This window comes from Papio anubis, chromosome 18 (genome assembly GCF_008728515.1).
Source record: "Papio anubis isolate 15944 chromosome 18, Panubis1.0, whole genome shotgun sequence".
Lineage (NCBI taxonomy): Eukaryota > Metazoa > Chordata > Mammalia > Primates > Cercopithecidae > Papio > Papio anubis.
In genome coordinates, this window is record NC_044993.1 from 37,513,395 (window position 1) to 37,538,682 (window position 25,288).

Here is a 25,288-nt window from a genome sequence, read left to right on the forward strand (position 1 = left end):
TGGCAAATGGTGATTAAATTCTATGAAGCAGTGGAGGAACAGAGTGCCCATTAGTTAGATAACTTTAATGTCATCACCAATGGCAATCTCATATCTATGCCATAATCTTGTCACGTATCAGCAGTGGCGATGGTGGTAATGTTTTGTGTCAGGGAGAGGATTAGATAGTGTCTGGTAGACCAGCTGGGTTATACTGAGCTGCTCATTTTCTTATTTGGCTCTTTGTGATAAAGGGTAGTTCTTGGCCAAATTGGAAAATACAGTACTTTTCATTAATACAACATGTGGTTCTAGAGCAAGATTTTCTAGGCCGAGCTAACTGACTCTCATACATATTAAGTCTGTACATGGCTGAGCTCATTACCGGATGAGGCATAGCAGCTTCCTTTAAGAGTGCCATTCTTTCTGGGCATAGGCTCAAAGTCATAATGCTGAAGTAGAAGTGGGTGATGAGAGCACAGAGATAAGGGGAATGAGGTTGTGGCTTTCATCACACTGCATTCATGTCTAGTTAGCACATTCAGCCTCTGGCTACAGCTGGAGCCATGATCTTGGCACTTTGTCTTGTATATCTGTGCTGTTGTCTGTAAAGGACATTGATCAAGAGAGTAACTAATGAAGCACACTCAGAGTAGAACTGTCTTCTGTCTTGAGATAACATGTTCAAAACCGCAAGAACAACACCTCAATAAACATGGCACAAACACACTCAGTAACTTGAATTTCTTCCCTTTTCCAAACATCTCCCTATGCCATTCTCCCTGGTTCTACTGTTTACTTCTTTTGTGCTACTAGACATTTTCCCCTCTAATCCTCACCTTTACCATCTCTATAAAAAGTTGGTCAGGGAAGGCAAATTGTATTCATCTCACATATGAAGTTGGATCCATTTTTAAAGAGCATCAAATGAAAGAGAAATTTGGAGCTATATTCAGGCTCTAAAGAAGAGAGTTCTGTGGTCAATTGGTGATGTCTGCCATGGATGTGGACAGGAAGAGTGTGTGTGTGCACGCACTATGTATTGACCTGGCTGGTTTCTAAGTTTCTTCCATATCTAGTATCTGTGATTATGTCTCAACAACCCATTTTACATGCAGGAAACCAATTTAAACTACCATATTAAGAAGGGAGGATCAGTAAGGTTATCTTTATATTGAAGAATGGTATATTGTCATGGTAACTTGAACAATGTAAGACAGACTGGCAATGAGCAAATCTTAGCAGCTATAGAGGGAGTGGAGGAGGCTCTGAAAGTTGCTGCAAACACTTTTGTGACTCTGGTCTTCTTACCAAGTGTACAGATCACAAAGGTGTTCTACCTTTTAGATCTGCTGTGGAATAACAAGCAAGTGAAGACCTGGGCCTCTGCACGGTGTAGTTGATGAGATGCCCCCACTGTGGTTAAAAGTGGTGAACAGCATAGGAGGCACAGAATAAAAGGGTGGGGGGTGACCTTTATCAGACTGAGATTCACTCCTGCCCTTGACTTTGAGCCTGAATAGCCCTGCCTTGGCTCATTATTATTTACAGCTGCAGCCTCTTCTTTTCTCTTCATCATTTTCAGTTCACATTTCCTATTCTGTTCTCATTTTTGGAATGAACTTTCTCTTCTTCACTGGGCTTTTCATTGGGTTTCCAAATTCTTCTCAAATATGCTGTTGTGACAGTTATAGAATTTTGAGCAAATCAACCTGCTTTTTTATTCTTCTCCATGCCATGTTCCATTGTCTAAGGGCAAAAGTTTAGAATCACAAAGACCCTCTTAGTATGTTATAAGGATTGGCCATTTATCTGTCCTACACACATACACACACATATACACATACATATGTATGTTGCATATTTTCCTAAAATAGTGTGATTTTGATTGCATCTTGTGTATCATCACATTAATAATAAAGAAAGACAGCTCAATAGAAAAGTATATGAATAGCTTATTTAGAGAAGAGCAAATCCAAATGGTCAATAAGCATATGAAAAGATGCTTAACCTCAATACTAATGAGGAACATTTCTAATTAAAGATATAATGCAAATATTTTAAGTGTATTATCACTCAGACCTGGTGATATGCCAAAGAGAAAGAGGCATCACACATTGCTGATGGAGATGGAAATTATTTCAGCCCTTTGGAAAGCAACCTGGCAATATGCCTTTAAAGTGAAACACACGGATCTTTCTACCCTGCAATCCCACTTCTGGGAATTTGGCTGATAAAAAAAAGACACCAGGATATAATGATATCTTTATTTTAGCATGTTTTTCAGTGGACGAGAGAGAAAAGAATGAAACAAATGAAATGAGACAAACTAAATACCAAGTGATAGAGGAAGGGCTGAATGAAATATGGTACATCCACAGTGGGTAATATTTTGCAACCATTAAGAAATAGGCAGTCCCTGACTTATGATGGTTCTACTTAAGAGTTTTCAACTTTACAGTGGTGCAAAAGCAATACACCTTCAGTAGAAACTCTATCTCAAGTACTTTTACAACCATTCTGTTTTCCACTTTTGGTGTAGTATTCAATTAACTACATGAGATGTTCAATGCCTTATTATAAAATAGGCTTTGTGTTAGATGATTTTGCCCAGTTATCGATTAGTGTAAGTCTTCTAGGCATGTTTAAAGTAGGATAGGATAGGCTATGATGTTTAGTAGGTTAGGTGCATTAAGTACATTTTGGACTTACGATGTTTTCAACTTATGATGAGTTTATCAGGACGTAACCTCATAGTAAGTTGAGGAGCACCTGTAATGAATTAAGTTTGTACCATTTAACCTGAAATATTTCCATAATATATTGTTATAGGAGAAAAGCTACATGCAAAGGTAGGTATACAATATAATGCCATTGTTATAACAAGAAAAAATAGCAATAACAATATAATTTGAATAAGTCTATTAATGGTTATTTTTATTTCTTTGGTCATGAAGAAATATATAGAAACAAAAACACTGGGCCCTTAGCATTTGTTGCTGGAAGGTGGGGTGGAGAAATGAAAGTGGGGAGAGAAAAAGAGGGAATAGCAAGATGTAAACAAAATTATAGAATAAAGTGAAAAACATTTGTAATAAAAATAATACACAATATGATTGCATTTAGGAAAAACGACATGTGTATGTGTTTACCTAGAAATAGATGAAAGCCTGGTCATAAACATGTTAACTTAGATTATCTCTAAGTAGTAGGATTTCAGGTGATGTTTACATTTTGTTTGTACTTTTTTTTTTTTTTTTTCAAAATATGGTCAAATAGTGTCATCAGAATTAATGTTTCTTTCTCCACCACCAAGTTCTGCTTTCTGTTGGTTTAATTTTCAACTTCTTCTCAAATGATACTAACAGGTCAAGATATCCCAGACTTCTGTTCTGTCACCCTAGGGAGCCCAGTGCAAGAGCGCCATGTTTGTAATCGTTCTAACATAAAGTCCCAAGCATACTCTCCTTGGTCTGACCCTGAGTCACAATGTACTCCTGAACCAAGGTCATAGAGTATGCTGATTGGCCATGTTTGGGTCGCATGCCCCAACCACCTGGGCTGAGATTGGGAGAGTAGAGTTTCCCAAATGCAACACAATATTCTTTCATCAGAATACGGATAAATTACAGGGGACTGTCATCAGAATATGTCCATTCTAGAGAGTGAGGTAAGAGACAGTTGAGCAATAATATAAAATATTACAGTGACAAAAATGGTGAACTATGAGAGCATACAGCAGGCACTGAGTGCAAAGAAGAGGAAGTGAGCCTTTCTAGAGAAAGATATTGTTAAGGTAATAGTTTCTGTTTGAATGTTTGAGATTTAGTTGCATGCAACACATCCCTTCCGATATAGTACATGGTATGAGGTAGTTTATTTAAGGTCTGGGTCTGGGAGAGGTAGGAAACTGGGCATGGATACTATACACTGGGAGAAATAATCTATCTACTCTACCAAATGGCTATTCCAGCTGGTCCCCTGCCTCTGCTACTTGTTTAAGCTCAGCATCCATGAAGCTAGGGAGTGAACATGAGAAACACTGATACAACTACCACAGAAGGAAGATTTGCTTACACCATGCCAGAAAAGCCAGTGTCCTCAGACACTTGTGATATTGTTTCAGCCTTCTAATTTCATAATGATGCATCTACTTGACGAAGTAAGTCTACTTGCAGAACCATAGATGCAAGAGAGCTAAGGGAATGTCATCTTTAGCTTTGTGGCTTCTACTGCGAAGAAGGAATGCGAGAAGGCATTTGTAGTAGTAACGAATGAACTATTCTGCATTTTCTGTCTCATTCCATCATGTTTTTCACTCAATGCCATACCTACTCTTCCTATTCCCCTTAGGCTTCCAGAAAATGAGAATAGCATCAATAATATGCTCTTGCTTTATATAATTAAACCTGCCTCTTGAATGAACAAAAAAACTCACCCTTACTTCCAAAAAAGGAAGACTTAAATTCTTATCAGTCATAGCACCCTTTCCAAGTTATGTTATAAGTTTTCTCTAGTCTTAATTCTATCTTGATACTGGCAAGCTAAAGTGTAATTTGTAAAGGTAATCACCAAGAACATATCCCATATGAACAGTAGGGAAAAATAAAAATAGCTAATATAAATAAATATCTAGACACCAGGGCAAGTGAAAAATGTGGATAGCTTCTTCAGTGTTTGCTTCTGAGATGGGTCATGAGGTTCGGTTGGCATTTAAAACTTCCTTCCTCCATGTCGCATTTCATATTCCTTTGCCTCTATCAGCATCCAGCTTCTTGGGGTCTTCTGGGTGGGTCATTCATTTCTAGGGGTTTGAGCCTTGGAAGTATGATCAATTTAGTGTTCTTGCCATTTTCCATTAATACTTATCTCTACAAATGTCAGCACTAGAAATATTTGGGTTCCATTTTTATTTTCCCTAACTACCATTATGTGGCAAAAGGTCCTCCTTCTCCTTTGTAATAAGGAAAGATTATCTTAGCCAACACTTTTCTTTTTGAAGACCATGAAGTGGCCAGGAGGAAGTCTCATTTCTATTCAATGGACCAATCATTACCTTTGTGGAAGAAAGCATTTCATCCTTAGGTATCAAGACCCCTAAGCCAGTAAAATCCAGAATTGTGTAAATATAAAGGAAATACCTTTTTAGATTGTGAGTTGTGATAGTGAGAGGAACAATACACCCTCCCACTCACCGTTTCCTGCTCCTTTGTAGTGTGGCTATGAGAGAAATGACATCATACTTTGGTCTGTCGTTTGTTCAGAACACATATTACCTAGGACAATTATTCAGTCTCCTGAGAGATTGTCGTCTCTAACAGCCTACACTTCCATGGGCCACTCCATCGTTCTGCAAGACCAACTACTTCTAGGAGATAAGGTACTGGGAAAGACAAGTAAATGTCATGAACATTAGATAATACTTTACTACTTTTGCTATAAAATTAGGAGGCAGCATTGTGTGTACTACTATAGTCATGAACAAAGCATTGAGTGATTGCATGCCTTTTGGGACTGTGGGAGACATTATGAACAAAACACAAAACTTATATAGAGAATAAGTATATAGTCCAGAGGACAAATGTCTGTCCCTTCCCAAAGGAAGGTATCTAAAGTAATCAATTGCCACCAGACTGTAGGCTGGTCCTCGGGCAGTTATGTAGTGTTTAGGACCCTGGTACACTCAGTAATGGTGATCCCTGAGACTAACTTTGTGCTCTTGAACCTCTGCATCACTTCTGTCTTTGCCACCATGGCTACATTATCCATCAACCAATTCACAAGAGTGTCTGGAAAGAGGCTGACAGATATCTACAGGGGTTTGATTTACCACATGACTATTGAGAACCTCCTACACGATGGGGCTCTTTGCTGAGCTTTCATATGGGACACAAATACTTTCATATTCTGGATCCATTTAGAGATGCCCTTTCTTCATTAAAACCTCCTTGTTATTGATCCGGTAATCTTATTCTTTTCGAAAGCCTGGACTTCACATCGTGAGACTGACTACTTAAAATTCTATCTACAAGAAAACTTTCCTTTCTCCATTGTCCTTCAAGGCCATCCTTTAGTGGGGATGCAAGCCACAGGAATCAATTTCTTACTTGCACCAAAGATTAGACTTGATTTTCCTTCTCAGCCAACGGATTATAGGGATTTCTCATGAGTCTTGAGGCTGCAATGGGCAGGAGTGAATATACTGGGAGTGTCAGGCTCCTGTGGGTAATGTATGCCTTAAAGATCTGCTCAAGTCCAATTCCGTAGGTACCACATTTACTGAATGATGGAATGCAGCAAAGTCTGCTTGAGACTATAGCTTGGTGGAGCTGACAACTCCTGCTTCATGAAGACAGCTCAGTTAGCATGGCTTCTTGACATTCAGGAGCTTTGAGAAAGAACTTCCTAAAAGGAGAGCATCAACTTTCTGAAAAGAGACTGTCTTTGCTACCAACCTCTAAGGGCTGCAACTATGATTCTCCTAACATGTCTTGACTCAAGCCTTATATAGCATCTGAAGCCACCACAAATCAAACATCACTGGATCTGCAGAATCATAGGGTTTAACTGACTGAGCTGGACCAGCTGGAGAACCTTCTCTTGCTCTGAATCTTCTTCTAAATTGTCAGTTTTACAAGTTACTTAGTAAATGCTTCTGGTATTTTCTGCTAATTGAGATAGAGCAAAATGCATTAGACAGATCGATATCTGCACAATAGGTGCCAGGGGCTGTATTGATTTATTCCACTAAAAAGACTCTGTCTTAGTGAGTTCAGGCTGCTGTAACAAAAATATCATACAGTGTGTGACTTTTACAACAAACACTTTATTTCTTATAGTTCTGGAGGCTGGGAAGTCCAAGATGCTGACAGACCCAGTTTCTGGTGAGGGCCTGCTTTCTGGCTTGTGGATAGCTGCATTCTCACTCCATCTCCCATGATGCACAATCAGCTCACATGGTCAAGAAAAAATGCTTTTATTTCTTTCTTCTCTTATAAGGACATTAATCTTCTCATGTGTGCTCCACTCTCATGATTCCATCTGAACCTAATTACCTCCCAAAGACTTCACCTTCGAATACTATCCTTTTGGGAATTAGAATTTCAACATATGAATTTGGGAGGTGGCACAAAGATGTAGGCCATAACATTTCACCCTCCCAAAGTTCATGTCCTTCTCACATGCACAATACATTCATCCTATCTTAACAGCCCTGTGACTCTTAGTCTTATGTACAAATTCTCCCTAAATATTATTTAAATCAGTTATGGGTGAGACTTGAGGAATGATTCATTTTGAGGCAAAATTCTTGCTTAGCTGTGAACCTGTAAAACCAATCAAGTTATGTGCTTCCAAATACAATGGTAGAATAGGCATAAGATAGACATTCCCATTTTGAAAAGGAAAAATAGGAAAGAAAGAAGGGGTGATGATGGGCTGGGGGTCTAAAACTCAGCAAGATAAATTCCACTATATCTTGAGGAGTGAGAATAATCTTTTTTGGTTAAATGCTCTGTCCTCTGGGCCCACTGGGGAGCAGTCCCACCTCCACAGCTCTGCTGAGTGGGGGTTCACATGCCCGTGGCTCTGCCCCATGGTTCCAAGAGGTCCCATCTCTACAGCTTCTGGACATCTCTGTGTGACCCATTGGGATGCAGGTGATGGCCCCACCCACACAACTCTACTGGGTGTTGGTCTTGGCCTTTGAAATTGAGGTGGAGGCATCTGTACTCCCCCAAGGCGTGTACACTTTGGGCCTGTGGTGAGAGCGGCAGTCTCAATGACCTCTGAATTGCCTTCAAGGTTATTCTTCCCTTGTCTTGAAGAATATTTGCGGCCAAACATCCCTGTGGTCTGGTGCTGTAGAATTTAAGAATTTTGACAGCTTTTTTTTTTTTTTTTCATTTCATCCTGCTTTCACTGTTCCCTTTAGTTCAAATGGACAGTGTCTTTGCTGGTATAATCCCATCTCTATTCCTGGCCCCTGTTGAGGTGGCTGATTAGTTTAGTGGTTCATACCCACGCTAATCTCCCTATAGAAAGTTCAATCAGCCACCCGCTTGGTGTTCTTTTCTGAACACACTCTCTTACTTTTTGTAATATGAACAAGCTGAGAATTTTCCAAATTTTTAAGTTCTAGTTTCTTTTTGTTTAACAATTCTGTCTTCAATAAATTTCTGTCTTCTCACATTTTATAATAAACAGTCAGGAGGAGTCAGACTGCTCTTTCAACACTTTGCTAAGAAATCTCAGCTAAATTTCCAATTTTATCTCTTGCAAATTCTGCTTTCCACAAAACACTAGAGCACATACACAATTCACCCAAACTCTTTGCCACTTTATAACAAGGATCTCCTTCTCTTCATTGTCCAATAACGTGCTTCTCATTTTTATCAAGATCCCAAAAGTGTGGCCTTAACTGTTCATATTTCTCTCCACATTCTGTACATGATTATTTATGTATTATCTAAGAAGATGGAAGCTTTCTCTACTGCTCTACTCTCTTCTCTATGATACCTCACCAGAATTACCTTTAAAAGTCCTTTCACAGCAATATTGGCTTTTTCTTGCATGCATCTCAAAACTCTTCCAGCCTCTACCCAATACCGAGTTCCAAAACTGCCTCCACATTTTTAGGTATTTGTTGTAGCACCACCCCACTTCTCAGTACCAGTGTCAGTATTTGTCAGGGTTCTTTGGAGAAACAGATCCAACAGAAGTGTATGTATGTGTTTGTGTGTGTGCATGTGTGTGTGTATTCACATATATTTGTTCACATTTACCCTCAGTGATTACAGAGGCTGATAAATCCCACAATCTATTCTCTGCAAGCTGGTGACCCAGGAAGGCTGACGCTGTAGTTAGAAGGCCTGAGAGATGGAGAGCCGATGGTATAGATTCTAATTTGTGTCTGAAGACCTGAGAACCATGAGTGACAAGGGCAGGAGAAGATTCAAGCCCCAACTCAAGCACTAGGGTGACAGAGCCAGAGTCAAGAGCCAGAGCAAATTCTCCCTTCATTCACCTTTTTGTTCTGCTTAGGCTTTCAACAGATTGGTTGATGCCCACTTGTGTTTAGGAGGGAAAACTGCTACTCAGTCTACCAATTCAAATGCTAATGTTATGTGAAAATATCCTCACAGACACAGCCAGAAATAATGTTTAATCAGGTATCTGAGCATTCCATGATCCAGTCAAGTTTAAATATAAAGTTAACTCTTAGAAGTCCACTTCTTGTTAACTTGGCACTAATATGCATCTCTTAAATCATACATAGTCCCCAAATAGGCAATAATAAGGTCATAATTCCACATAACATGATACAACTATCCTGCAATTGAGAACACATGAACTCCTTCCCCGAAAGAGGAGGTAAAGTCTTTGAGTTATGTTTACACTTATTCATATCCAGTAACTTAAGTACTATAATGTAATATTAACAATATATCCTATAGATTTTGTTTTCTGGAGAACTTTGACTAATACAGACTACATCCGGAAGAGTAGCTATAATTGAAGTAAAAACCTTATTAAGTTTAGAATAATCCACTGTCATTATTCCAGATCCATCCATCTTCTGCACAGATTAAATAGGCAAAGTACATGGGACAATGATAAAGTAGATCTTCTAAGATTTAGTTGATGGCCCTAATCTTTGCATTCTAGTAGGAATTGGAACTATTTTGGGTTACCTATTATTATATGGCAGAGAGCTCTAGGAACTTCCCTTTGGTCCTTCTCTGACAAACCTCTCATTCCACAGGCATTCTGAGAATATTATTCCTACTATGAACTCAGGGACTGGGAAAATAACCAAATTGGGTTAATATATCCAATGAATCCACTGTTAGATGGCTCAGGCCTAAACTCTATCAGCTTCAGCCCAACATTTGGTCTGCAATTAGTCCTCAAGAATTCATAATAATTCACAGTAACTCAGTCCAATGCTACTGCAAGGGTCTGTGTATCTTCCTTTTTCCACTGCAAAGTATAATGTTTGAGGCCAAAGCTTCCTGTGGGGAACAATAGAGGTAAGACTTGCAATACATAGTTGTGATATAATTGTAGGCTTCTTCATCAAGTGTACTGGGTTTCTCTTTTATTCAAAGGATTCTGGGTCTATAAACAGAATTAGGCCACAGAATTGGGTCATAACCTTTATATTCTGTCATGCTAATGCAAGTTGAGCTTCAAATACAGGATGTGGAATTTTTCAGTGATACAGATCAAGTTGGATCTTAATGAACTATCTTAAGAACCCCATGATCAATTGGTCATTGCTAGAGATTCAATGGATCAAACCATTCTGATCATCTCCCCAGTCATGGTGCCTGCCATGATTTAAATGTGTCCCCAAAAGTTCATCTGTTGGACACTTAATCCCAAAGCTACGGTGTTGGGAGGTGAAACTTGATAAGGGGTGATTAGGACCTGAGGACTCTGCCCTCATGAATGAATTAATGTCATGACTGGGGGTAGGTTAGTTAACATGAGAACAGACTTGTAAAAGTAAGTTTGACTCCCTCTAGCACTCTTGCTCTTGCACTCTCTTACCCTCTGCCCTCCACTGTGGGATGATGCAACATTAAAACCCCGACCAGATGCCAGCACCATGCTTTTGGCTTTCCAGCCTCTAGAACCATAAGCCAAATAAACTTCTATTGTTTGTAAGTAACCCAGTCTCATGTACTCTGTTACAGTAACACAAAATAGATGAAGACAGTGACTATTATTATAGTCATGCCCATTTTGCTTCTGCTTGTTCTGCCATTCTGTCTTCTCTACTGAAATCAGAAAGTCCATTTTAATGACAGCATCTTGAATTCTCACATTTAGCTTTCAGAGTGCAGCCACTAAAGTGCTTCTTAAGAGTCCTGCCACGCCTTTCATCAGTGTGTTTCTCAATCCTTTGCTAAACAGCATGTTTTTGAACCCTCTCAAAAGTGGGTGAGTGAATGAAATGTAATAAATTTGCTCAAACATTCCATTATCTCTATCTTTGGGGTCTTCCTTCTACATTATACCAAGGAATTACATGACTATCAACTTTATTTATAATAGGCCACCACTGAGTCAAGATTTCTATCAGCTATTTGGAACCACTCTCATCTGCTTGAGTGAACCCATTGACTTTAGAATCTCTGGTAAATAAACTAATAGCATGAAACGCAGCCTCATTCAGAATTATGTTATTCCCTCTGTGATGTATGATCTTATCATATGTATTCTCCAAGTTTTTTTCTGACCTAATTTAGCATAAGCTTTCAGTTCTTTTGGTGCATCTCTTTTTTTTTTTTTTTTTTTCCTGGTTTTATTCTATAATTGATGCCTCAGGGTTTGTTGAGATCTGACTCTAGTTTTAGTCTGGATCCTATAAGAGGTAGTACATTGAAGCAAAATTATAATTAATATCCTTGTGAGAGTAAATATGTTATATGACATCTGTATTAGTTATTCTAGGAGACAGAGCCAGCTTCATCAGACAGGGAAAGAGGCGCTGCTTTTGTTTACAATGAATGGTCAGATTTGGAAGGTTAGAGGTTCTCAGAATTATTCAGATCTTCCCCAAATGTCATAATTATTGTTCTCAACATCCTATTATTTCTCAAACAATTCTCTAGTCTGTATTCAAGTCATCTAGTGAGGCTGTTTATTCAATCTATGTGAAATTTTGAGTGACCCACAGGATTAGAATTAGCATCTTATTTTTGTACCCACATTCTTTTAGGTTAAGTGATAGAAACCTTCTGATTTTCTGACTGTGTCTTAAATAGCAAATTTAAAATTGAACTTGTCATTTTAATTTTTGAGATGGCCAGTGCAATTAAAAGTAGTCAGCTATTTTGGTTATATAGTGCTGTGTAACAAACTGCTCCAAAACTTACAATAACCAGTTCTTCTCTCACAGTTTTGTGTATTGACTGGACTTAGTGGTGACCACTGGTACTACAATAATCTGAGGGTCAACAGAGCCTGAAATATTCAAGATAAATGACAACAATGTCTGAGAGTTGATGGTGGGCATTGGTTAAGTGTTCAGGTGAGACTGTCAGCTAAGGACAATTTTGGTTCTACTTCCTATAGAGTCTCAACATGGTTACTTGAGATTCCTTATAGCATGGTGGCTAGATCCCAAAAAGGAGTGCTCCAAGAAGTAAAGGTAGATATTATAGATTTCTTAAGGCTTAGCCTTTGAAGTCACAAAGAATTAATTTTGTTTTATTTCTATTCATTGGGTCAAGTAACAGGGATAGCCCAGTTTCAAGGGAATGAGGGAATAGATGGGTGAGTGACAAATAATTTGTGATTGTCTTTATTCTACCACACCAACCCACTTCACGTCTTGTCATTCCTTGTGCCTTGCAGTAGTCTATAGCAGCTGACACTTAGTCTTCCAAAACCTTACAAGAGTTTCATCTTCTAATGCTAACTGGATTTGCATTGACTTCAAACTCAACATGTTCCTATAATCAGTCTCTTATTCTTGTTTTCTTGAAGATTGATTGTCTATAATAATTTATTGTATCACTTAAGGTCCTTAATTGCAGACAATATACTCTAACTAGTTTAAGAAGCAAAGGATTTATTATAGGTTATTAAGAGCTTCTAGAAGGGCCAGAGAAACAAGATTAAAGGCACACAGCTGGGAGCAAAGAAAGCGAGTAAAAAAAGAATCACATAAGGTGGGATGCTTTCAGTAGAAACCTTGATTCTGTTATCTAACACTGAATACTCAGAAACTAAGGACCAAATACTAAAAATAGAATTATGGTTTTGGCAGAACTAAACATCTCTGTTGATGAGTTTGTAGGAGGACTTTACAACTGTGGTCTCATGGATCTCACTTCTGCTTTTCAATTGACTACAAGTAGAACTTTAGCTTCAAGAATAACTTGAAAGTATAATCTTGTTTTTAGCTCCTAGGGAAGGATCACAACTTCAACACTATTGGCATTTTAGACCAGATACTTCTTTCTTGGGGGATGTGAAGCATCTTGTGCATTGTAGGATGTTTAGCTGCATCCTTGGCCCTTACTACTAGATCCCAATAGTGTCAACCCCTACCCTCCCCGACTGGTTGTGGCAATCAAAAGTGTTTTCAGTCATGGCCAAATGTCCTCTGAGGGGCAAAATTGCCTCTAGTTGAGAAGTACTACTCTAGGTTAACAAAGGCATGGTAGGATGAAATAGGAACGGGACCAAGTAAGCTGTCACACTCTGCAAAATAGATTAATAGGGTGTTAGTGTAGTAGAAAAAGAAATTCCATGATATCTAAAAGATCAGAAATACAAACAAAAATGTCATTTTAGACATCCTAGTTCCTATTTCTAAAGTGGAATGAAAAAGTCTAACTAAATAGTGGTGAGTGACATAGAGGTGAATGCCAGGCCTTATTTTTCAATGATGTTGACAATTAGAGCTTAGAATAAGAGAATCTATGAACCTATGAAGACATCACCTGAAGCCTGAGGAAACTGTAGACTCATTTGGCTGCTTTATATAGCAAACATAGGGGTTAGGAATTAATTTTAGAGAAATCTCTTTCAACATGGTTGCCCTCAGATTAACTCACTTCAGAGCTCTATCTCTGCTTCTGGTTTTGTCAACTTGGCAGGGATGTTTTTTACTGTATAACTGAGTGCAGAGTGCCATTAATATGTCTACATTTCTCTTCATTTAACTATCTTGAAAACCTTAATATGAATGTGTAAGTGCAATATTGATATCGATGTCAACAAGTCTCCACTGTCTATCCCTCGTAACTTTTATTCCTTAAATCCATGTTCTGTTGGGATATTTTTAAAATATAGCAGTAGGAAAATGGTGGACAAGAGAAGGGAGAAAAGAGTCTGTACATACATCATTGTGGGTCAAAGGTTTTTATTCTGTGCTATAAGGATGTCAGTCCCATGGGAAATTTCTTTTGATACAGGAATCTTTGGAGAGACCAATGTGGAAGACAGAGTGATGTTATGTTGTGTGACAGCAGATTATGAGAATGCAATTTTTCATCCAGCTCTAATCCTTACATTAAAACAAGTGTTGCAGTGGGACAGGAAATTGAGTTGGCTGGGTTTAAACAGGTCCTTTCTGATACATTGGTTCATGCTGGTATATTTATTAAGCACTTACCATGAACTCAGTCCTATGAGAGATAAAAGAAAGTGGAAGACATGGGCCTGCTATTAACAACATTGTCAATTATTCATCATGACCTCCACTTGATGAGAATTCGTGACACGCCAAGCATTGGTGGAACTGCTGTACATATATTACTTTATCAAATACTTGAAATAATACTGAAAGAGATGTATCCTCACTATCTCCATTTTATTCAGTAGTATATTGTACCCACAGTCTCATAATTGAGCTAGACTTTGAAATCGAATCTATGTTCCTAACCTCTATGTTTGCTACATAAAGCAGCCAAATGAGTCTGTAGTCTCTTCAGTCTCCAGCTGATGTCTTCATAGGTTCAAGTGCAGCAGAAAGAGGGAGGTCTTCTTAACAACCCTATATTTCCCAGTTGTTCCCACAAAATCCCAATAATGAGTTCTCTTGCACTAAATTAGGTCCTTTCTTAAATAAACCACTGGGGGTCAAATTACAGTGTTTGACCTAGTCCAGTGGTAAGCTGAATCTCTAACCACACCTAGCATCAATGAGACTGAATAACGTAGCATGTATTGGAGCTAGTCAGCACATCACCTCCACTTCTCCCAACTCTCAATGTCAGCAAGGTTCAGTGGAGAGCTGAAACCCCACACCCACCTGCAGCAAGAGGACTGAATGAGGCAGTATGAAGCAGGGCCAGTCAGCACTCTTGTTTCTGCTCCCCTCTTCTGGGTCTTCACCCCCAATCGTCATCAACATTATGGAATGGAGTGGTAGACCATGGAGCTAATTGACATTTCATTCCTCATGGCTCCCCAGTAACTAGCAAGAAGCAGAGCTTCCATCCTTATATTGCAACAACAAAGTGGCACTCAGCCATCTGTCTCCTTCTTCTCCTCTTTGTCAGTGGGGCCCAACAGGGATCTGAGCTTACATTTCAACTTGAAAGCAATAAGTTGATTTGAATTGGAGCCTTATTTTTGCCAGGAAGATGTCAGTGGGTTGAGGACAAAACTGAACTTTTACCCCATCTGTCTGCAGTGAGGTAGTACTAATCATTTCTTCATTTTTTGGGGTGGTATTGAAGGAAGGAACCCAGGGGAAAGCTGAACAAACACATTCACCCAGCTCTTGCACTACACCACCATGAAAGGTCTTCCTTCTTAAAATAGAAGAGTAAATAGAATCTAGAGCCTCATAATATAATATCAAAAATGTCCAAGACATAATACAAATTACTGATCATACCAAGAAACAGGAAAATCACAACATGAAGGAGAAAAGACAATCAATAGATATTAATACCAAGATGAATTAGATACTGGAATTATCTCATAAGGATTTTTGAGCAGCCGTCTTAAAAATGCTTTAACAGGCAATTATGAATTCTCTTGAAACAAATAAACAAGTAGAAAATCTCAGCAAAGAAATTAGAAGTTATAAAAAGGGCAAAATGGAAGTTATAGAACTGAAAAATAGGGTAATGGAAGGCTCACTAGATGGGCTCAATGGTATTGCAGAGAAATGATAGCGGATAGATTCTATAAACTTAAGGATAGATCAATAAAGTTTACCCAATCTAAACAACAGAAAGAAAATAGAATGAAAGAAAAATGAACAAATTCTCAGGGCCTGTGGAGTAATAACAAAAAAGTTGACATTTGTATCATTGGAGTACCAGAATGAGAGGAAAGAGAGTAGTACTGAAGAAGTATTTGAGGAAAAATAATGGCTTAAAACTGTCTAAATTTGGTAAAAATCATAAAAGTACACATTTAAGAAGCTGGGATAACCCCAAACAGAATAAGTACAAACAGGTTCACACCAACACATATCATAATTAAGCTTCTGAAAAGTAAAGACAAAGAAAAAATCTTTAAAGCAACCACAGAGAGACAAGGCATTATTTATAGGGACACTCCAATTCAAATAACAGTAAACTTCTCTTTTGAAACAATGGAAGCTAGAATGAAGTGGTACAATATTGTTCAAGTATTGAAATAAATGAACCTTTGACCATGAATTCTATATCGAGCAAACTATGTGGATTTACCGTGGGGATGCACAGATGGGTGAAGGTTACACACAGAAAGTGTTATTCACAGAAGGGAGTAAGGCTACTGAAAAAACACACATCATCTTACAATGTAAGCACTAAAACTATTTTCCAACTAAAATCATCTAAAATATTTTTTCTTTTTTCTTTTTGCAATTATGACTGTTTATGTTTTAGAAAGACTTTTTTATGTCTTTCATCACTGATAAATCTAAAAACATTTACAATTACATATTTCTCTTCCCAGTGTGTGAAATTACCTGCTTTGCTACAAGTAGGGAATAGTTTCTGTTCCAGGCAGAGTAAGCAAGACCGAATGAGGAATGAGTGTGTGTCTCTTTGGGGCATCATATCAGGCATTTTGGAGATGAAATCCTTGAACTGTCTTTGGCCACCATGGATTGCCTGAGCAAACTAAGTTTCTGTGAAAAAGAGACTGAATTGAGTTGGGTCAGATATTCATAATGATGGCACCAAATTCTTATCAACATTACACCTTGACCATTCAATGGAAGTAAGCAATTGGTTATTGAAAGACACACAAAAATGCTGGTTCTTCTCATCCTGCAATGCAAAACCCTTAACAGTTAGGACCTACGGGGAGGAAGGGAGAGCTTCAGAAAACAGAGGTGAGAAAGAAAGTCAGAAGCATTAATAGGCATGGAAAACAGGGAGCTTTGCCATTTCGGCATAGATCAAAAGGCTCCATTTATGTCTAGATTCTGTTCCTGGAAGTTTGGAAGCACCCTTAATCATTCCAAGTTTTATTTAATAATCTTTATCTCACTTAATATTCCTCATATTCCTAAATTGATTAGCCATGTATCATTATACCTATTCCACAGATGAGACAATCCTTACACAGCTTTTATATGGTAGAGCTAACTGGCATCTAGAACTTGAAGCTATTTTAGTATCCTACCTGCTGTACCATAGACCTTTGGTATACATGTACATCTCCATATGACTTAAATTGCCCATCCCCACATCGTGGACCTTGGCCAGCAAAGGGACCCCAAATAAATTTTGTGACTCATTGAGGAGGAGGTGGTTCTGCCATGACTAAATGGATCTTGCAAAGAATCATTGAAAAGAGATCCTTTTCACTCAGGAAACCACAGCTTGAAGGCTCAAAGCTGTGAAAGATAAATTAACCTTCCCTCGGACTTCATCCAACCTGCCAAGCAAACTGGAAGTAATTATTTTATGTGGGATGCTTATTGCCATTCATATGGCAGGGACTTGATTTCACCATTTAGCAGACCCATCTGTTCCTTCCTTGGCAGGCACTCTGATCATATCTCACCTGGGGCCCTGGCACTCTTGGGCTTTGATTGCAGGGCATGTCTGGGGCTAAGGTGTGGGGTATAGGGAAAGAGAGAAAATCTAGCTTTCCTCCACAATCTAGCTGGAAACATAAGAATAAATGTGAAATGATAAATTCTCTTAAAAGGTATGTTAGTGCCCAGAGCTGATTCTGTAGTATATATTCTAAAAATTAGCAACAAGTCACCTTGGTAACAGCACAGGCCCTGGTTCTATTACTTGTTATCTCTGTGATTTGGGGCAAGTTATATAAACTCTACATGCTTCCATTTTCTCAATCTAAAATGGACATAATAACAGTTATCTCACTGAGCATTAAATGAATATGGTCACAAGTGCTTAGTATATAGCGAGTATTCAGTACATGCCAGCTACCCTAACAAAGCATTCAGAGGATGGAGAGTCGTAGGGCTGATCAAGACAGGTGTTTTTTTGATTGGAAACACTGCTTGTTTTTTCTGCTCTTCTCCCACAGCATTGTACTGCTGTGTTGGCCTCATTGGTCACAATTGATTGGTCTAAGAATGGTTATCTGACCAAAGGGTAGCCAATCAGAGTTCTTCCCCAGGAAATGTGGGGGAGAACTGGGAAAACTGAGAAGACCATCAGGTCCCAGGGGTTGAGATTGGAAGAAGTAAAACTTGGGGAAGATGGCAGTTGAGTTTTCCACTACATGGTCAAGGGAAGGCAGGAGGGGGAGGGTTTCGAAGCCCAGATAGGGTTGTTGGCTTTTCACTTGGTAAACAAAGGGTCATTGGTGGAAGTTTTGGAGCAGAGGCATGACATCTTAAAATCAGAGTTTGAGTTAGGACTGGATCTCTTACTCTACCTGAAAATTCTATTTTGTCGAAAACAGTTGCTTTTAAATGATGCTGAAAGTTAGCACTGACTGTAGATGCTGCACAAAGTTTATATTCATGGTTTAGTAACATTATAATCCCTGGCTTTTACCATGTTGACAATATTTTTCTTCTATAGGGAAGTTTCTGCAGTCCTGGCTGTTCCTTAACTACCTCTCCGATTGCACCAATCTAATTTTTCAGACTAGACAATTACCTCTCATTCCTCATGGGGAGAAGTTGCCAACAATTTTGATTTAGATCAGGAGCCATTTGGTGTCAGGTACCACGTGGCAGCAAGAAATGATGAGCACATACGAATCATCACTTAAGTTCTTGCTGAGACGGTTGTGTTGTTACGATGAGGAATACACATTAAAAAACACCCTTACATCTTCATAAGCAACAAACCAGTTGTGACAAATGACATGCCACTGTGTTCCTGGAACTCCAGTTTCTGACAGAGACTATAAAGAGATAGAAACCATTCTTCTGTCTTTACATGCTTGGTAGGCTGGATGTTGGATCACTCTTGACTTTGACACTATTTATCTACCTCATAATAATTTTGAGAGGATCAGATGACAGAAGGTATCAGTAAAGAGCTTGACAGAGGGTGAATGCTTGATAAATGATAGGAATTAGTATTTTTTTAGTGATAGCTCTCTAGAATTTGTTAGTTTTGTCTCTTTATCTAGATTACAATCTTCTTAAGAAGGGATATACTTTGGCATCTTGTGAAGTCTAGGATTATTTATTCAGTACTGTTTATTTTATTTCATCTCTATTGTGTTTGTAAGCTCTCTCTGTGTGTGTATGTAGCATGTACAGTTCGATGAATTTTAACACATGCATAGATTCTCATAACCACTCCCACAACCAGGATTCCATCATGCCCCGAGAGCTCCGTTGTGATACTCTTTTGCAGTCAAACCTTTCATCCACCTTTGGCAACTGCTGATCTGTTCTCCATCCCTATACTTTGTCTTTTTCAGAATGTCATGTAAACAGAAAAATTAATGTTTTGAGACTTTTTTCACTCATCGTTAATGTCATTGTAATCCATTCACATTGCTGCATTTATCAATAAAGCATTCCTTTTCTATGGCTGAGTGGTATGCCATTATATGGATGTACCAAAGTTTATATTTGACAATTAAAAAACATTTGCATTGTTTTTAGCTTTTAGTGATTACAAATAAATTGTCTATGAACATTTACATGACCAGCTTTTACATAGACATATGCTTTCATTTTTTGGTATGTGTGTGGCAGGGTGGGGGATGGTAAATACTTAGAGTAGAAGGGCTGGATCATATAAGTCTCTGTTTAACTTTATAAAAAACCATCAAAACGTTTTCCACAGTGGCAATACCACGTTGCATTCCCACCAGTAATGTATGGGAGTTCCATTTGCTCCACATCCTTACCAGTACTTGGTGTTGCCAGTTACATCTTATTTTTAGCCATTCTACTAGGTATATAATTGTATCTCACAGCTTCTGCCCATTTTTAAAAATAGAGAAATAATTCATATACCATAAAATTCACCATTTTGAAGTGTACAATCTAGTGGGATTTTTTTTAGCATGTTCATAAAGTTGTGCAACTGTCACCACTAATTTCAGAGCACATTAATCACACCAGAAAGAAACTCTCTACTCATTACTGGTTACTCCCCCCTCTCCCCTTCCCAGCATCCCCTGAAACCACTAATATGATTTCTGTGCCTATTTATTTATTCTGATATTCCATATAAATAGAATCATATGTAGGTGGTCTTCTGTGACTGGCTTTTTTCACTTGGCATTAACATTTTAATGTTCATTCATGTCGCAGCACATATGGATACTTCATTTCCTTTTCTAGCTGGGTAACATTCCATTATATGAATATAACATATTTTGTTTATTCATTCATTGGTTGATGGGCGTCTGGGATGTTTCCACTTTTTGGTTATTATGAATAATACTGCTATTACCACTCAGGTACAATGCTTTGCTTGGATATATCTTTTCAATTCTTTTGGACGGAATTCTTTAGTAGTAGAATTTCTAAGCCATATGAAAACTCTATGTTGACCTTTATGAGGAATTGACAAAATGGAAGCGACAAGTGATAAGACTAGACATCCTTGCCTGTTCCTGATCTTGCAAGGAAAGCTTTCAGTCTTTCACCATTAAGTATGATAACTGTGGGCTTTCTTATAGTGACTGCACCATTTTACATTCCCATTAGAAATGTGTAAGGCTTCCAATTTCTCCACATCCTTGCTGAAACTGGTTGTTTACCTTTTTGACTATAACAATACTAGTAGGCATGAAGTGGTGTTTCATGGTGGCTTTGATTTGTACTTTCCTAATGACTAATGATGTTGAACATTTTTTTCATGTGCTTATTGGCTATTTGCATATCTTCTTTGATGAAATGTCTAAATTATTTGCCAATTTTAAAATTGGGTTACTTGTCTTTATATTGTTGAGTTGTAAGGGGTTTTTTTGTGTATACTGGAGGCTAATCTCTTATCAGATATAAGATTTGCAAACATTTTCCCTCATTCTGCAGTTTTTTTTTTTTTTCAGTGTCTTGATGGTGTCCTTTAATAATCAAGTTTTTAATTTTGATGATGTCCAATTTACTTTTTTTTCTTTTGTTGCGTCTGCTTTTTGTGTCATATCTAAGAAACCATTGCCTAATCCAGTGTCACAAAAATTTGTGCCTGTATTTTCTTCTAAGTGTTTTATAGTTTTTGCTCTTACATTTAGGTCTATAATCGATTTTTAGCTAATTTTTGCTTGTGAGATGAGGAAAAGATTCAATTTTATTCTTTTGCATGTGGTTAGTCAGTTGTTCCAGCACCATTTGTTGAAAAGACTATTTTCTACTTATTGGATTATCTTGGCACCTTTGTCGAAAATCATTGCCCATCAGTTTATGGGTTTATTTCTGGACTCTCATCTATTTCATTGATCTGTAGCCTATCCTTATACAAGTCTCACGAAATCATAATTACTGTAGCTTTATAGTAAGTTTTTGAATTGGGAAGTGTGAATCCTACATCTTTGTTCTTCCTTTTCAATATCATTTTGGCTCTTGACTCCCTTTCATTTTCACATGAATTTTAGAATAAACTTGTCCATTTATGCAAATAAGCCATCTGAGATTTTGATAGGGATTGCACTGAATCTGTAGATCAATTTGGGGAGTGTTGACATCTTAACAATATTAAGTCTCCAATCTATGATTACAGGATGTCTTTCCATTTATTTAGATCTTCTTTAATTCCTTTCAACAACATTTTATAGTTTTCGAGGTATGAGTGCTGCACTTCTTTCGTGAAGTTTATTTCTAAGAATTTTATTCATTGTAATGCTATTATAAACGAAATAGTTTCCCTAATTTTATTTTCAATTCATTGCTGGTGTATAGGAATACACACTTAAATTTTGTAGATTTACCTGATATCTTGCAAACTGCTGAACTCATGTATTAGTGCTAATGATTTTTGTTTGGTGTAGTATGTCATCTGCAAATAGAGACTGTTACTTCATCCTTGTCAATCTGGATATTGTTCATTTCTTCTTTGCCTAGTTGTCCTGACTGAAACTTCCAGTGCAATATTGAATCAAAGTGGTAAGACTAGACATTCTTGCCTGTTCTTGATCTTATAAGGAAAGCTTTCAGCTTTTCACGATTAAGTATGATAACCATGGGTTTTTCATGAATGCCTTTTGTCATGTTGAGGAAGCTCCCTTCTATTCCTAATTTTCTGAGTTTCTAACATGAAAGGTTATGAGTTTTGGTAAGCAAAATGCCACAATACTTTCCAATCTAAGTTTACCTTTTTTTTTTTTTTTCTTCCTGTAAAACCCTCTCCTGGTTGCTCCAATTTTATTTTATTTTATTTTATTTTATTTTGAGACAGGTTCTCACTCTGTTGCCCAGGCTGGAGTGCAGTGGCACAATCATGGCTCCCTGCAGCCTTGAGCTCCTGGGCTCAAGCCATCCTCCCACCTCAACCTCCTGAGTAACTGGGACTGCAGGCGTCCACCATCATGATGGGCTAATTTTTAATTTTTTAAATACAGACAGGGTTGCATTATGCTACCCAGGCTAGATTCAAACACCTGGGCTCAAGTAATCCTCCTGCCTTGGCCTCTCAAAGTGCTGAGATTACAGATGTGAATCACTGCGCCTGGCCTCTAAATTTTTAAATTAGATCCCAGAATTATGAAAAAGCTAATCTGTAATCTTATGTCATCTTACTTGCTGCTCAGTGAAGGAACTGGTTCTTCATGCTCCCTACCCCATCTCTATGATGTCACTCAACAGTGTCTTTTGCAGAGGAAAAGTTCATAGTTTTGAAGAAATCTAATATATCAAGATTTTATTTTACAAATTATGCTTTTTGGTTTCATGTCTAAGAACTCTACCAATACCTCAACATCAAGATTCTCTATGTTCTTCTAAGAGTTTTATAGTTATATATTTTTTTGTTTAAATCTAGACCCATATTTAGTTAAGTTTCTGTATAAGGTGTGAGGTTTAGGTTGACATTAATTTTTGATTGGATGTCCAGTTGTTCCAACAGTATTTGTTGGAAAGTCTCTCTTTCCTCTATTGAATTATCTTTGCATCTTTTTTTAAAATCTATTGGCCATATTTGTCTGAGTTTACTTATAGGCTCTGTATTCTTTGCCATTTACCTATGAATAGATCCCTTTACCCATACCACACTGTACTGATAACTCTAGCTTTTAGCAGTGTTAAAATTGAATAGTGTAAATCCTCTCATTTTATTTATTTTTTCAAAAATATTTTGACTATTTTAATTGTTTTGCCTTTCTGTATAAATTTTATAATTAGCATATGTGTATCTGCCAAAAAATCCTGACAGGGTTTTGATTGGAATGGAATCAAATCTATAGATCAGCTTGTTGACAATTTGTGTCTTAACTATATTGAGTGCTCTAATCCATGGATATAGTCTGTCTCTGCATTTACCTAGAACTTCTTTATTCACAATAATTTTGTAATTCTCAGTATATAGAGTCTGTATGAGCTTTGTTAGACAGAGATCTAAATATTTCATATTTTGAAACTATTTTAAATAGCTTTACTTTTCAAATTTCAGTTTCTAACTTTTCATTGATAATATGTAGAAATTTAATATATTTTTGTAAATTAACCTTTTATCTTTACTGAACTCTCAAAGAACCTTTTTTCTGGATTCACTACTCTTTATTTTTCATAGACCAACATGTCTTTGAATGGGGACAGTTTAATTTCTTTCTCTCCAATTTGTGTGCCTTTTTGTATTTTGCTTAACTTATTGCACTGTGTAGGATTCTCAGTATAATGTTAAATAGGAGTGGTGAGAGTGGACATCCTTGACTTCTTCCTGATCTTGGGAAAAAATAGCTTTCAGTTTTTCTTTTTTATGTGGTCAGCAGTGTTTTTTTTTTTTGGATGCCCATTATCAATTAATAAAGTATGTTTTCTACTCCCCAGTTTGATGAGAGTTTTCATTTTAAATAAATGCTGCTCTTTCTGCTTTTTTCACACAAATTTATATATTTAGGTGTTTTTTCTTCTTTAGTCTATTAATATGATGGATTTTTAAAAATTATTTTTATATGTTGAACCAGGCTTACATTCCTGGGATTAACCCTATTTGATCATGTTGTATTATTATTATTTTTTATATTGCTAAAGTTGATTTGCTAACATTTCGTTAAGGATTTTTACTATGTTCATGATGTGTATTTGTCTGTAGTTTTCTTTAACCATCTTCGTCTGGCTTTAGTATGAGAGTAATTCTAGCTTCATAAATGAGTCTGGAAGCTTCCTCTTTTTTTTTTTTTTTCTGGAAAAGATTGTTTAGCATTGGACATGTTTTTCTTCAAATGCTTGGCTGAATTTATCAGGAATCTGGACCTGTATTTTTCTTTGAATAAAATTTTGAACTAGGAATTTAATTTTTAATAGATAGAATACTAGTCAAGTTATCTATTTCTTCTTGGGTGAGTTAAGGTAGTCTGGGGCTTCAAAAGAAATTGTCCATATCATTTAAATTGTCAAATTTATGTGCATAGAATTATTTGTTGTATTTATCTAATACTCTTTTAATGTTTGTAGTTCTGTTGTGATAGTCCATCTTTCATTCCTGACTTTGGGAACTTATGTCTTCTGTCTTTTTTCTTTGCCAATATTATTAAAGATTTATCAATTTTATAGAACTTCAATTTTTTTCTATTAGTTTCTTGTTTCAATTTCATTAATTTTTTATCTTTGTTATTTTTTGTTTTGATTTTATTTTGTTCTCTTTTTTGAATTTCAAATGATAGAGGCATAGACTATTGACTTGGGACTTTTCTTATTTTCTAACACAAGCACTAAAATGCTCTGTTTATTTCTTCTATTTTTGTTTCTCTGTTTTCCTTTCCTGCCTTTTTGGGATTATTGAAATATCTTCCATATGCCATTTTAAATTTACCTATTACACTTTTTATCATCTCTTTGTATAATTTCTTAGTGGTTGCTTGAGAGATTAAAAAGTGAACACTTCACCTTTTTTCTTCTTTATTTATTCTTTAAAAAAACGAGATACATGTGCAGAATGTGGAGGTTTGTTACATAGGTATATGGAGCACTTCACTTTTTATAGACTACTCAGAATTAATATTTTCCCACTTCAAGTAGGATGTATAAACCTTACCATCATAAAGAACATGTTATTCCATTTATGTTGTAGTTTTCATATATGCTACTTCTATATACACTGAAAATGTCATAAACATATTAAAATTTTTGCTTTCAACATTCATATCTATTTTAAAGAACTTAAAAGGAAAAAAATCTATTCCATTTACCCATATGTTTACCACTTCTGTTGTTCTTTCCCCATTCCTGGTCTTTTATATTTCCCTCTGGGATCAGTTTCTTTCAGTCTGAAGAACTTCCTTTAGTATT

General features: G+C 37.0%; 1 long non-coding RNA gene across 1 annotated transcript in view; it reads left to right on the top strand.

Annotated features, from left to right (window-relative positions):
* Positions 1-1,669: 1,669 nt before the first annotated feature.
* Positions 1,670-25,288, top strand: part of LOC108583478 — a 62,921-nt gene continuing 39,302 nt past the window's right edge. Inside the window, exons 1-2 of the long non-coding RNA XR_001898181.3 lie at positions 1,670-4,141; positions 5,244-5,359. This is a non-coding gene — a long non-coding RNA (uncharacterized LOC108583478). The remainder of the gene's footprint in view (positions 4,142-5,243; positions 5,360-25,288) is intronic.